This window comes from Puma concolor, chromosome B4 (genome assembly GCF_028749965.1).
Source record: "Puma concolor isolate L17-30 chromosome B4, mPumCon1.1.hap2, whole genome shotgun sequence".
In the NCBI taxonomy this organism is placed as follows: domain Eukaryota; kingdom Metazoa; phylum Chordata; class Mammalia; order Carnivora; family Felidae; genus Puma; species Puma concolor.
Genome location: NC_141673.1, coordinates 60162398 through 60175752, shown reverse-complemented (window position 1 = coordinate 60175752; position 13355 = coordinate 60162398).

The following is a 13355-nucleotide window of genomic DNA, read 5'->3' as shown; positions in this document are numbered from 1 at the left end:
GAGAATCCAAAGCAGGCTCTATCAGGGCAAAGCCCAACATGGGGATCAAACCCACAAACCGTGAGATCATGACCTGAGCCAAAGATGGATGTTTAACTGACTGAGCCACCCAGGTCCTGAAAAACTTACATTTTAAAACACTTACTTTGTGTTGGGTGATTTAACTATTATCTCATTTAATTCTCACAACCCTCCTAGGACAGAGGAATTATTCTGGCCTTTTTTTTTTTTGGACATTTTTTGTAAGAGAAAATGGAGACCCAGAGAGGGAACTTGACTAAGGACACGGAGCTCCCAGTTGATCTAGGCTATATTCAGATCCCTCTGCTGACTCCATAACCCATACTCTTTCCATGCACCACACTAATGACTTTCAGAGTTTTGCTCTTTAAATGTTTAGGGGAAACTTTAGGGGCTCCACTATTACTTATGCATCATACAATGTTGTGCAGGGAAGTAGGGGTAAGACTGGGAGAAAGTGTTACTGAACTCATGTTCTCAGTAGGATCCCAATTCTGAGCCCTTCCCCACACCCTAGGCTATAAGGCTGGCAGGCTACAGGGGTACACTTCACACTCCAGGGTTGAGGTGGGGGAGACGCCTGAGTCATATTGTTTCCTTTGATGACGCTGATCCCCCTGACCCATCCAACCCTCAACTGGGTAACAATCAGCTGACTAAGTCCCAAATGGCCAGTGACAGGCCAGGAAGAACAGAGAGCTTCTGACTGATGAGTGACAAAGGCCATGACTAAAGCCATCACCAAGGCTGATGTCCCCAGGAAATGACAGTTTAGGAACCAGCTCCCATTCAGCCCCCCGCAGGGTTCTTTCTCAACCTTGCCCTTCTCTCCTGCTTTCCACCCTCCACCCCTCACTCCCTCTTTTTTTGAGAACAGGACATGGTCCAATTAAATATTATAATTTCTTTCTGATTAAAGTTTTTGCTCTTTTTTCTGAATAAAAGCTATCCTTTGCTCGTCGTCGTAAATTTGGAAAATACCAAAATAAGCAAGGAAGAACACGAAAACCACCACTAAATTCTACGCTTCTACCCAGAAGAGAGTCACTAGCAACATTTTGACTCATTTACTTGAAACTCCGTGGTTCAGCTCTAGCTCCGCCTGCCCAGACTCCGCCCCTGGAGACTGGGGCTGGGATGGAAGAAAAAGTGGTAAGAAATAGTAAAAATAATGGAGGAGGAACAGGAGCTGAGGGTGGTGGGGAGAGAGGAGGACACAGGCAGGAGGATATGAAAGAAAGGAGATGAATGTGATAGCAGACTACTCTCTCCTCTCTCACATAAGTAAAAAACAAAAACGAAAACAAAGACAAAAACAAACAGAACAGGGCAGACGCTTAAGACTGCATGACAGCATGTTAGTGAGATGATTATTATTATGAAAGGTAGGTGCTCACTCTGGCCTGCCTTGGAAGGCCCCGGGGGAATGAAACCACATTCTAGATGCTAAGGAGCCAGGAGAGAATAGAGTAAACTAGTAAAAGCTGCCAAATAATTTACCTCGTTTAAATCTCAACAACCAGGCTGGTATTATCACCTTCTTACAGAAAAGGAAACCGAGTGTCTAGTAGGTTACTTCGGGTCACACAGCCAGGAAGCAGCAGAGGCCCGGGCTCAAGCTATGATGATGTGTGCAGCTTCCCAAGAGTTTCCACACGCACCCAAACAAAACCCCCCCACAGAGCCAGGAGCTGCAGGCGGGGCATCTGGTCAAGGATTGCATGACTAACTCTTCCCATAATGGCATGGTGACCACCCCTTCCGCCAGCCCCCACCCCCTGAGCCAGGCTGGCCAGCTCTTTTTGCCTCTGAATTTGTCATCTCTCACTGGGGGAGATATGGGGATGTGTGCAAAGGGTTAGGACATGTGGTCTGCCTGCCCCCAAAAGAGAACAGGAGTATGAGAGAAAGAACTCCCAAGTTCTTTGGCTTGCTTGCTCCCTTCCTGCAAACTAGTTTCCCTCTCTGCCCACAAATTGTGATAGAAGAGTTTGTATAGAAATATTATTAATTAAAATATTTGAAACGGTAGCAGGAGGAAGTAGGTTAGATTCTGAGACTATTTTCTAGTGATCAGGGGCCATGGGGCAAAAGTTTGCAGAAGTCTCTAAATCCAAGAGAAGCCAATGTGTAAACCACCACCCACCCTCTCCGACAGCTACCCTTACCCGAATGGGGTGGCTCCTAGGGCTGGACATCCTGGTATAAGGGTAAGTCTGGGAACTGAAACTGGAAACTGGAGGTGAGAAAAACATAAGATATAACTCACAGGCACAGATACTGCTCTTGATTTAGAGAAATGTGGTGTTAGCCTCTGGCCTGTTTCCCCTGAGCCCAGAGGGAATCAGGAGAGAAGGAACTTTCCCTGGCTGAATGGGATTGAGGTTTCCAAGCTGTTACCCTGGAAACCTCTGTTTTTAAGCGGACCTCCCCACCCCACCCCCCACACACACACTCCTTTAATTAGTCATGAGTTCCTAGAAGCCAGATGGGAAGCAATGGGCTAGATCGTGCACAGCTGGAACTGGTTAGTGACAGGAGAAGTGGGAGGGGTTTGGAGATGGCTCATGGCCTGGGCCAGCTCATTCTGTTCCCAGGATGCTCCAGACTTCCTCAGAACCCTACAAACATTCCCCTATCCTGGGCATTCCCACCCACCCATAGCTCTTCAAACATGTACCCACTGGGGCACTGGCCTGAACTGGTTCAGCTGAGAGGACATCAGACCCAAATCCTTAAGTTCTTTAGTTCCTGTGAGGGAGACCAAGATCTGCTCCTTGACCCCAATTCACAGAAGAAAGTATTATCCCACAGCACTCCCCTGGAGATTGCTGGAGGCTTCTGCTGGTTATACCATTACCCAGGACAGTGCCAAAAGGATGCATGAAGGGATCAATGCTAGCCTCCAGAATAAGGAGGGGAGTAGAGGAATAAAAAGCTTAAGTGGGAGCACCTGGCTAGTTCAATCAGTACAGCATACACTCTTTTTTTTTTATGTTTATTTATCCTTGAGAGAGAGAGAGAACAAGAGCAAGGGAGGGGTAGAGAGAGAGACAGAGACACAGAATCAGAAGCGGGCTCTAGGATCTGAGCTGTTAGCACAGAGCTCAACACGGAGCTTGAACTCATGAGCTGTGAGATCATGACCTGAGCCGAAGTCAGACACTTAACGGACTGAGCCACCCAGGCATCCCTATAGAGCATACACTCTTGATCCTGGGGTCCTGAATGCAAGCCCCACATTGGGTATAGAGTTTACGTTTCTTTTTAAGTTTATTTATTTATTTATTTATTTATTTATTTATTTAGAGAGAAAGAGCAACCATGAACAGGGAAGGGGTGGAAAGAGAGAGAATCGCAAGCAGGGTCTGCACTGCTAGTGAGAACCCACAAACCGTGAGATCATGACCTGAGCCGAAATCAAGGTTCAGACACTTAACCAAATGAGCCGTCCAGGTGCCCCTCAAGTTTACTTTTTCTTTTTGAAGTGACTAAATTAAAGGGGAAAAAAAGCTTAAGTGTTCTTTCAGCATCTAGGATTATAACGAAATGATGATATCACAAAGGATTTTTGCTCCTTCTGGGAATGACTATTTTTTCCTTAATGAAAACCAAACTAATTTTTATTGTTTTTTGCAAGGGCAGTAGGATATGGGGAAACACTCTGGCCTCCTGTTCTCACTTTGTGATCCCAGGAAACAGATCTGTTGTAATGTTTGGGGACTGTCATGGGCCTGGAAAGTTCATGTTTGGCTCCCTTATGTATTGGCAAAAAGCTCTGATAGGGGTTTGGCAAAGGAAGGACTTCAGCACTGACTTCCCCCTTTGAAGAGGGTAGTAACTAGATGGGGGAAAGGAGACCCAGGGATAACCCAGTTCTGCATCCACCAGGCCAGCAACCGCAGAGGGCTGGGGGTGGGGGGGTGGGGAGGGCGGGGTAAGAAGGCTGTGCTTGATGGGCGAGGCATGAAGGGAGCAGGCTCTCCTTTGCAGCCCATGTTTTGTTCCTAACTTACTTAAGAAGGATACTGGAGGGTTCACCAGTCTGGTTCTGTTTTTATTTTTTAGTGAATTCATTAATTGACAATGGGGGAAGTATGTCCTGCAGATAGTGAGGAAGAAAGTGCTAAAGGATTTTAAAGTGTCAAAGGGTCAAAGTTCCAGTTTGAGCAGCAGGCAGCTTTGGCATAATGAGCACTACCCCTCAGCTGCGAAAGAAATTTTCAAAATGGGAACTATAGGGGCGCCTTGGTGGCTCAGTTGGTTGAGCATCTGAGTCTTGATTTCAGCTCAGGTCATGATCTCACAGTTCATAGGTTCAAGCCCCGCATTGAGCTCTGCACTGGCAATGCGGAGCCTGCTTGGGATTCTCCTTCTCCCCCCTCTATCCCTCCCCCACTTGCTCTCTCCCTCTCAAAATAAATGAAAACAAACTTTAAAAAAATGGGAAATAGAAAAAGATAATGGAAAAAGAAGACTGTGGATCCTAAAGAAGGCTGTATTCTCAGATTTTTTTTTTAATCCAGAAGCTATTCTTAATGATGTGTGCATTTGTCTGTTGCCCGTTTTTGTAACACTCCTTAGCGTGTCTGTGCGTGTGTGCATGTGTGTGTGTGTGTGTGTTATTATAGGAGTGATGCTCCATGTTGTAAAAACTTGAGATGATACATAACTTCCTGCTTTCAAAAAGGAAGCCAGGGGTGCATGGGTGGCTCAGTCAGTTGTCCAACTTTGACTCAGGTCATGATCTCATAGTTCATGGGTTCAAGCCACACACTATCAGCGTGGAGCCTGATTGAGATTCTCTCTGTCCCTCTCTCTGCCCCTCCCTGGCTCATGCTCTCCCCCCCCCCCCTCTGTCTCTCAAAATAAATAAAAAAACAAACAAACTTAACAAAACAAAACAAAACAAAAAGGAAGCCAGATATTAGCGGGATAGGAGCACACCGGGAGGAAAGATTTGGAGATATTTAGAAACAGAAGCTGGTGGGGTGCGTGGGTGGCCCAGTCAGTTGAGCGTCCGACATCGGCTCAGGTCATGATCTCAAAATCCATGAGTTCGAGCCCCATGTCAGGCTCTGTGCTGACAGCTTGGAGCCTGGAGCCTGCCTCAGATTCTGTGTCTCCCTCTCTCTCTGCCCCTCCCCTGCTCATGCTCTGTCTCTCTCTGTCTCAAAAATAAATAAAAACATTAAAAATTTTTAAAAAGAAAAGAAACAGGAGCTGGAACAGATAGAAAAATATCTAGTTGATCACTGGCCACAAATTAAGGCTGGCCACTGACCAGAGTATCCATGGTGATCAATAAAATCAGATAAAATTGATAAGCAAGCATGTTAACCCTCTGATATGAGGCCAATGGTGGTGGCCAGAGACAAAAGAGAGTGAAAAAGAAACAAGTAAAAGGGTGAGAACTCAAGGATTCTAAGAATCCTAGCTTGGATTAAGGGCATTTATTTGAGGGCAAGTAGAAAGAGTTGTTTTTCTGACTAATCAACTGTACCCTTGCAAATAAAAGAACTGACCATTGGCAAAAATTGTATTAATTTGTCATTTGCTGCTTCACTTACTGAATCTATTGGTGTTTCTTAAAATTTCTACCAAAATTCCCCAAGTAGATTATGAAAATACATGCTTAGAGGTTAAAGGTATATGTATGTAAATATGGTGGGAAATTTGTCCATCTCACAATGATTACCTCTTCTCTGTCCCCCTTCCACAGGGTCAAATGGGTGACTGCAAGCAGCCATATTTATGCTATGTAAAACTCTGTCCTTCAGACCTGCTAAGTGAACCAGAGATAGACAACAGAGTCAAGCAGTTTTATTCCTCCCAATCCCCCAGGAGTTGGGTCTGAAAAAGAAATACATTTATCTCTTTATGTGACTGGATCTGAAACATGTAAAGCTCAGGCAGTAAGTTGTGGCTATTTTCCGCCTCTCAGGACAAAAACGAGAGGAAGCCTATTGCTAGGAAAGAAACAAAAAAACAGAAGGTTGGAAGCAAAAGGAGAGGAGAGACGGGAAGAACACACCTGGGCTCATGATAGCTTCTCTTCTGGTTCCACAAGAACAGATGCATCCTTGCTCTTGGTTCTTTGTAACACAGAGCTATGCTGAATAATGGCCCCCAAACATGTCCATGTCCTAATCCCCAGAACCTCTATATATGTTACCTTGCATGTCAAAAAGGGCTTTACAGGGGCGCCTGGGTAGCTCAGCTGGTTAAGCATCTGACTTAGTCTCAGGTCATGATCTCACAGTTTGTGAGTTCAAGCCCCGCATCGGGCTCTGTGCTGACAGCTCGGAGCCTGGAGCCTGCTTTGGATTCTGTGTCTTCCTCTCTCTCTCCCCCTCCCCACTTCACACACACACTCTCTCCCTCTCTCCCTCTCTCTCTCAAAAATAAAAATATTTTTTAAAAAAGGGGGGGCTTTACAGATGCGATTAAGGATCTTGCTGTGGGGATATTCATGTGCAAAAAAATGAATCTAGACATACACTTTATACTCTTCACAAAAATTAACTCAAAATGGATTATAGACCTAAATGTAAACATAAAACTATGAAGTTCCTGGGAGAGGGGCGCCTGGGTGGCCCAATAGGTTAAGTGTCCACCTCTTGATTTTGGCTCAGGTAATGATCTCACGGTTTGTGGGTTCAAGCCCTTCATCAGGCTCCGTGCTGGTGGTGCAGAGCCTGCTTTGGATCCTCTCTCTCCCTCTCTGCCCCTCCCTGCTTGTGCTCACTCACTCACGCTCTCTCTCTCAAAAAAAATAAAAAACTTAAAAACAACTGCTAGAAGAAAACGTAGATGACCTTGAGCATGACAAAGAATTTCAGAGACAATACCAAAGGCACGAGCCATGAAAAAAACAATTAATAAGCTGGACTTCAGTAAAATTAGAAACTTTTGCTGTGAGAAAGACAATGTCAAGAGAATGAGAAGACATGCCACAGGTTGGAAGAAAATATTTGCAGAAGACACATCTGATAAAGGACTGGTATCCAAAATATACAAAGAACTCTTAATAATTCATAATAAGAGGGCCGCCTGGAAGGATCAGTTTGTTGAGAACCTAACTTGAATTTGGCTTAGGTCATGATCTCATGGTGGTGAGATTGAGTCCTGCATTGGGCTCCAAGCTGGGTGTGGAGCCCACTTAAGATTCTCTCTCTCCCGGGGTGCCTGGGGTGACTCAGTCAGTTAAGCATCTGACTCTTGATTTTGGCTCAGGCCATGATCTCATGGTTCCTGGGGTCAAGCCCCATGTCAGGCTCCATGCTGACAGCTCAGAGCCTGCTTGGGATTCTCTCTCTCCCTCTCTCTGCTCCTTCCCTGCTCATTCTCTCTCTCTCTCAAAAATAAATAAACTTTGGGGCGCCTGGGTGACGCAGTCGGTTAAGCGTCCGACTTCAGCCAGGTCACGATCTCGCAGTCCGGGAGTTCGAGCCCCGCGTCGGGCTCTGGGCTGATGGCTCAGAGCCTGGAGCCTGTTTCCGATTCTGTGTCTCCCTCTCTCTCTGCCCCTCCCCCGTTCATGCTCTGTCTCTCTCTGTCCCAAAAATAAATAAAAAACGTTGAAAAAAAAATTAAAAAAAAAAAATAAATAAACTTAAAAAAAAAAAAAAGATTCTCTCCCTCTCCCTCTGTCACTCCCTCTCTTGGGCTCTCTCTCTCTCTCTCTCTCAGAAAAAAAAGGTTAAAACAAGCAGAATCTCATGAAATTTAATTTAATTTAAAATTCAAAAATACTCAGTAATAGGAAAATGAACCATCTGACTTTTTAAAATGGGCAAATGACCTGGACATCTTATCAAAGAAGGTATACAGATAGCAAGTAAACATATGAAAACATGTTCAACATCCTATATCATTATGGAGCCACAAATTACAAACAACAATGAGTTATCACTACACACCAGTTAGAATGGTCAAAATCTAAAACGCTGACAACACCAAATGCTGCCAAGGACGTGGAGCAATAAGAAATCTCATTCATCGCTGGTGGGAATTCAAAATGGTATAGCCATTTTGGAAGACAGTTTGGCAGTTTCTTACATAACTCAACATATTCTTACCATAAAATCCTGCAACCACCCTCCTTGGTATTTACTCAAATGAGCCAAAACTTGTGTCCACACAAAAACCTGCACGTGAATGCTTGTTTATAGCAGCTTCACGCATAGTTGCCTAAACTTAGGAGCAATCAACACATCCTTCAGTAAGTGAGTGGATAAATAAATTGTAGTGCATCCAGACTGTGGAATATTATTTTTTTTTCAAGTTTGTTTATTTTGAGAAAGAGAGAGAGAGAGCATGTGCAAGTGGGGGAGAGGCAGAGGTGGGGGGAGAGAATCCCCAGCAGTCCTCCCGCTGTCTATGCAGAGCCCAACACAGGGCTAAATCACAGGGACCACAAGATCATGACCTGAGCTGAAACCAAGAGTTGGACACCTAACCCACTGAGCCACCCAGGTGCCCCTGGAATATTATTCTGTGTTGAAAATAAAAAGAGCTATCAAACCATGAAAACACATGGAGGAACCATGTTAGCATATCGCTAACTGAAAGCCAATCAGGAAAGGTTACATATGACATTCTGGAAAGGCAAAACTACAGATACAGTAAAAATGTAATGTGGGATGTAAATAGTGGGGGAGGTTTTGCATGTGTGGGGACAGGGAGTATATGAGAACTCTCTGTACCTGATTAATCTTTCTGTGAACCTAAAACTGCTCTAAAAAATAAAGTTTATTAATTAAAAAAATTACTAATGTATATATGGGAACAAAAATAAAACAACCTTTCCAAAGTTAGAAATAATATTACCCATTAATCAAAGAAACAACTTTTTTTTTTTTAATTTAGCACATATAATAAATAGGGTATTTCAGGTCAGTGAGGAAAGAGTAGATTTTTCAATGAACAGAATTAAGGCAATTATTTGTCATTAAAAAAGAAAATCAAAGGGCGTCTGGGTGGCTCAGTCAGTTCAGCCTCTGACTCTTGATTTCAGCTCAGGTCATGATCCCAGGGTTGTGGGATGGAGCCCTGCTTCAAACTCTGTGCTAAGTGTGGAGCCTACTTAAGATTCTCTCTCTCTTTTCCTCTGCTCCTCTCCCCCATGTGCTCTCTCTCTAACATTAAAAAAAGCAGGGTGTCTGGGTGGCTCAGTCAGTCAAGCATCTGACTTTGGCTCAAGTCATCATCCCACTGCTCGTGGGTGGGTTCGAGCCCAGCATCAGGCTCTGTGCTGACAGCTCAGAGGCTGGAGACTACTTCTGATTCTGTGTCTCCTCTCTCTGCCCCTCCCCTGCTCATGCCTTGTCATTCTCTCTCTCTCTAAAATAAATAAACATTACAAAAAATAAGAAGTTAAATTAAATTTAATTTAAAAAAAGAAAGAAAAAGCTAGATCTTATGTCATTAAATGAACTGAAATAAATTGCAGACCAAACAGTGATCAAAATGTAAATTACTGGGGGCTCCCTGAGGGCTCAGTCGGTTAATCTACCAGACTCTTGGTTTCCACTCAGGTCTTGATCTCACGGTTCATGGATTTGAGCCCTGCATTGGGCTCTGTGCTGCCAGTGCAGAGCGTGCTTAGGATTCTCTCTCTCTCAAAATAAATAAATAAATAAATAAATAAACTAACTTAAAAAAAAGAAGAACTGTAAATTAATGAACCATAAAAGTATTTTTAATATATTATTTTTATTTTTAAAAGAGATAGAGCACAATCTTATATAGCTTATATAAGATCCCCATTCCCATGCTTCCCATGTGAGATCATGAACTGAACTGAAATCAGACACTTAGCCAACTGTGCCACCCAGGCACCCCACATAAAAGTATTTTTAAAAGGTATTTATTTCTGGGGCACCTGGGTGGCTCAGTCAGTTGAGACTCTGACTTCGGCTCAGGTCATGATCTCACTGCTTGCGGGTTTGAGCCCCACATTGGGCTCTGTGCTGACAGCCCGGAACCTGGAGCCTGCTTCAGATTCTGTGACTCCCTCTCTCTCTGCTCCTCCCCTGCTCATGCTCTCTCTCTGTCTCTTTCTCTCTCTGTGTCAAAAATAATGTTTTAATGTTTTTAATGTTTTTAAATTAAAAAAAAAAGGTATTTATTTCTAAAGCATTGGGCAAAATCCAGAAGCCATTATGATCAAATAAACATTTTTAAAAGTTTGAAAAGTTAAAAAAAAAAAAGTCCAGTTAAACAGGCAAATGGAACACTCTCTCCTCTAAAATGCTAGTAAAAGAATAAAAAAGTAAATAAACCTAAAAGGGCAAAGAGAACTGGAAAGAAGTCAACAGTAGATAGGAGATAACACATTTTGGAAGAAGGAAATCAAATGGAGGAGTGATAACTTCACAGTTTGGTGCAAGATGAAGCCTAAATGCCCATAGTGGGTGAAACCAATAAGAAGCATGCCAATTTACAACCCTGCCCCATCCCCTCATTCCAGAAGCCTCAGAACTTGGAGGCACAAGTCCCTCAGATTGCAAGAGAAAGGGACAGTTTGTATAGTTTATATAAGATCCCCATTCCCATGCTTCCCTGGCCAGGTAACTTCTTCAGATAACTTCCCAGAAGGAAATATGAAGTTTCTTCTCCAGAGAAAGTGAGCCAGAGGACCCAGAGGAGACCAGGGCACTAAATCAGAATGAGAACAGGAGTTTAAGTGAAAGTCCCTGTATTAGTTTCCCGTAGCGGTGCTATCAAATTACCATAAATTTGGTGGCATTAAAGCAATAGAGATTTATCCTCTCATTGTCTAGAGACCAAAAGTTCAAAAGCAAAGTATCAGCAGAGTCACATGCATTCCAAAAGCCCTAGGGGAGAATCTGTGCCTTGCCTCTTCCAGCTTCTGGTGGCTCTAGATGTTCCTTGGCTTATGGCCACATCACTCAGATTTCTGACTCCAGCTTCACATTGCCTTCTCCTCTGTGTGGACCTCCATCTAATCTTCCCCTGCCTCTCTCCTATAAGGATATATATAATTACATTTAGGATCCACCCAGATAATCCAGGATAAACTAACTTTTCTTTAGATCATTAACTTATCACATCTTTCCATACATGGAAATAGTCATTCTTTTGCTATATAATATTCACGGATTCTGGGGATTAAACAGTGCATATATCTTTGGTGGGGGTGTGCATTTTTTGTGTGTGTGCCTACCACAGTTGCTACACCGAAGAACGAGACAGACCCCTTTTCCTTCCCAGCCACTAGCATGCTAGCACCCAGAATTTCACCTGCCTCACAGAAAACTGGAATGTTCTTCTCTGGAGAGACTGAACAGCTCCAGAGAGACTTACAGCTACTGATACTTGGGTACTCCCCCAACAAAAATCCAACTCACTGCCTGCTTCTCCCCACAGTGAAACTCATCTATCAACATACCTCTCTGAAACACAGGGCTTCTAATCAGTTTTTTTGGTTTCACACTCTCACATATAAAGGAACAGTCACAGTTTGCAGAATAATCCAAGAAAGGCTTCCAATAGGGAAAACTCAGACTAAAACAAACAAACAAAAAAGGAGGGGTGGGGCTTGGAGAAAACAAAGAGACTAAGCAACAGGAAAAGATTTTAAAATATATATATATGGCACAAAAACAGACACATAGACCAATGGAATAGAATAGAAACTCCAGAACTAGACCCACAAACGTATGGCCAACTAATCTTTGACAAAGCAGGAAAGAACATCCAATGGAAAAAAGACAGTCTCTTTAACAAATGGTGCTGGGAGAACTGGACAGCAACATGCAGAAGGTTGAAACTAGACCACTTTCTCACACCATTCACAAAAATAAACTCAAAATGGATAAAGGACCTGAATGTGAGACAGGAAACCATCAAAACCTTAGAGGAGAAAGCAGGAAAAGACCTCTCTGACCTCAGCCGTAGCAATCTCTTACTCGACACATCCCCAAAGGCAAGGGAATTAAAAGCAAAAGTGAATTACTGGGACCTTATGAAGATCAAAAGCTTCTGCACAGCAAAGGAAACAATCAACAAAACTAAAAGGCAACCAACGGAATGGGAAAAGATATTTGCAAATGACATATCGGACAAAAGGCTAGTATCCAAAATCTATAAAGAGCTCACCAAACTCCACACCCGAAAAGCAAATAACCCAGTGAAGAAATGGGCAGAAAACATGAATAGTCACTTCTCTAAAGAAGACATCCGGATGGCCAACAGGCACATGAAAAGATGTTCAGCGTCGCTCCTTATCAGGGAAATACAAATCAAAACCACACTCAGGTATCACCTCACGCCAGTCAGAGTGGCCAAAATGAACAAATCAGGAGACTATAGATGCTGGAGAGGATGTGGAGAAACAGGAACCCTCTTGCACTGTTGGTGGGAATGCAAATTGGTGCAGCCGCTCTGGAGAGCAGTGTGGAGGTTCCTCAGAAAATTAAAAATAGACCTACCCTATGACCCAGCAATAGCACTGCTAGGAATTTATCCAAGGGACACAGGAGCACTGATGCATAGGGGCACTTGTACCCCAATGTTCATAGCAGCACTCTCAACAATAGCCAAATTATGGAAAGAGCCTAAATGTCCATCAACTGAGGAATGGATAAAGAAATTGTGGTTTATATACACAATGGAGTACTACGTGGCAATGAGAAAAAATGAAATATGGCCTTTTGTAGCAACGTGGATGGAACTGGAGAGTGTGATGCTAAGTGAAATAAGCCATACAGAGAAAGACAGATACCATATGGTTTCACTCTTATGTGGATCCTGAGAAACTTAAGAAAAACCCATGGGGGAGGGGAACAAAAAAAAAAAAAAAGAGGTTAGAGTGGGAGAGAGCCAAAGCATAAGAGACTGTTGAGAACTGAGAACAAACTAAGGGTTGATGGGGGGTGGGAGGGAAGAGAGGGTGGGTGATGGGTACTGAGGAGGGCACGTTTTGGGATGAGCACTGGGTGTTGTATGGAAACCAATTTGACAATAAATTTCATATATTAAAAAAATAAATAAATAAATAAATAAATAAAATAAAATATATATATAATTTATATCTTCAGAGAGATAAAAATAAAATAATACTATGAAACAAGTACAGGACACTATTTTTAAAAAATAAAAGAAGGGGTCCCTGGGTGGCTCAGTTGGTTGAGTGTCCGACTTTGGCTCAGGTCATGATCTCGTTGTCAGTGAGTTCCTCGGTCAGTGAGTTCCAGCCCCTCGTCGGGGTCTGTGCAGACAGCTCAGAGCCTGGGGCCTGCTTTGGATTCTGTCTCCCTCTTTCTCTACCCCTTCCCTGCTCATGCTCTGTTCTCTCTTAAAAATGA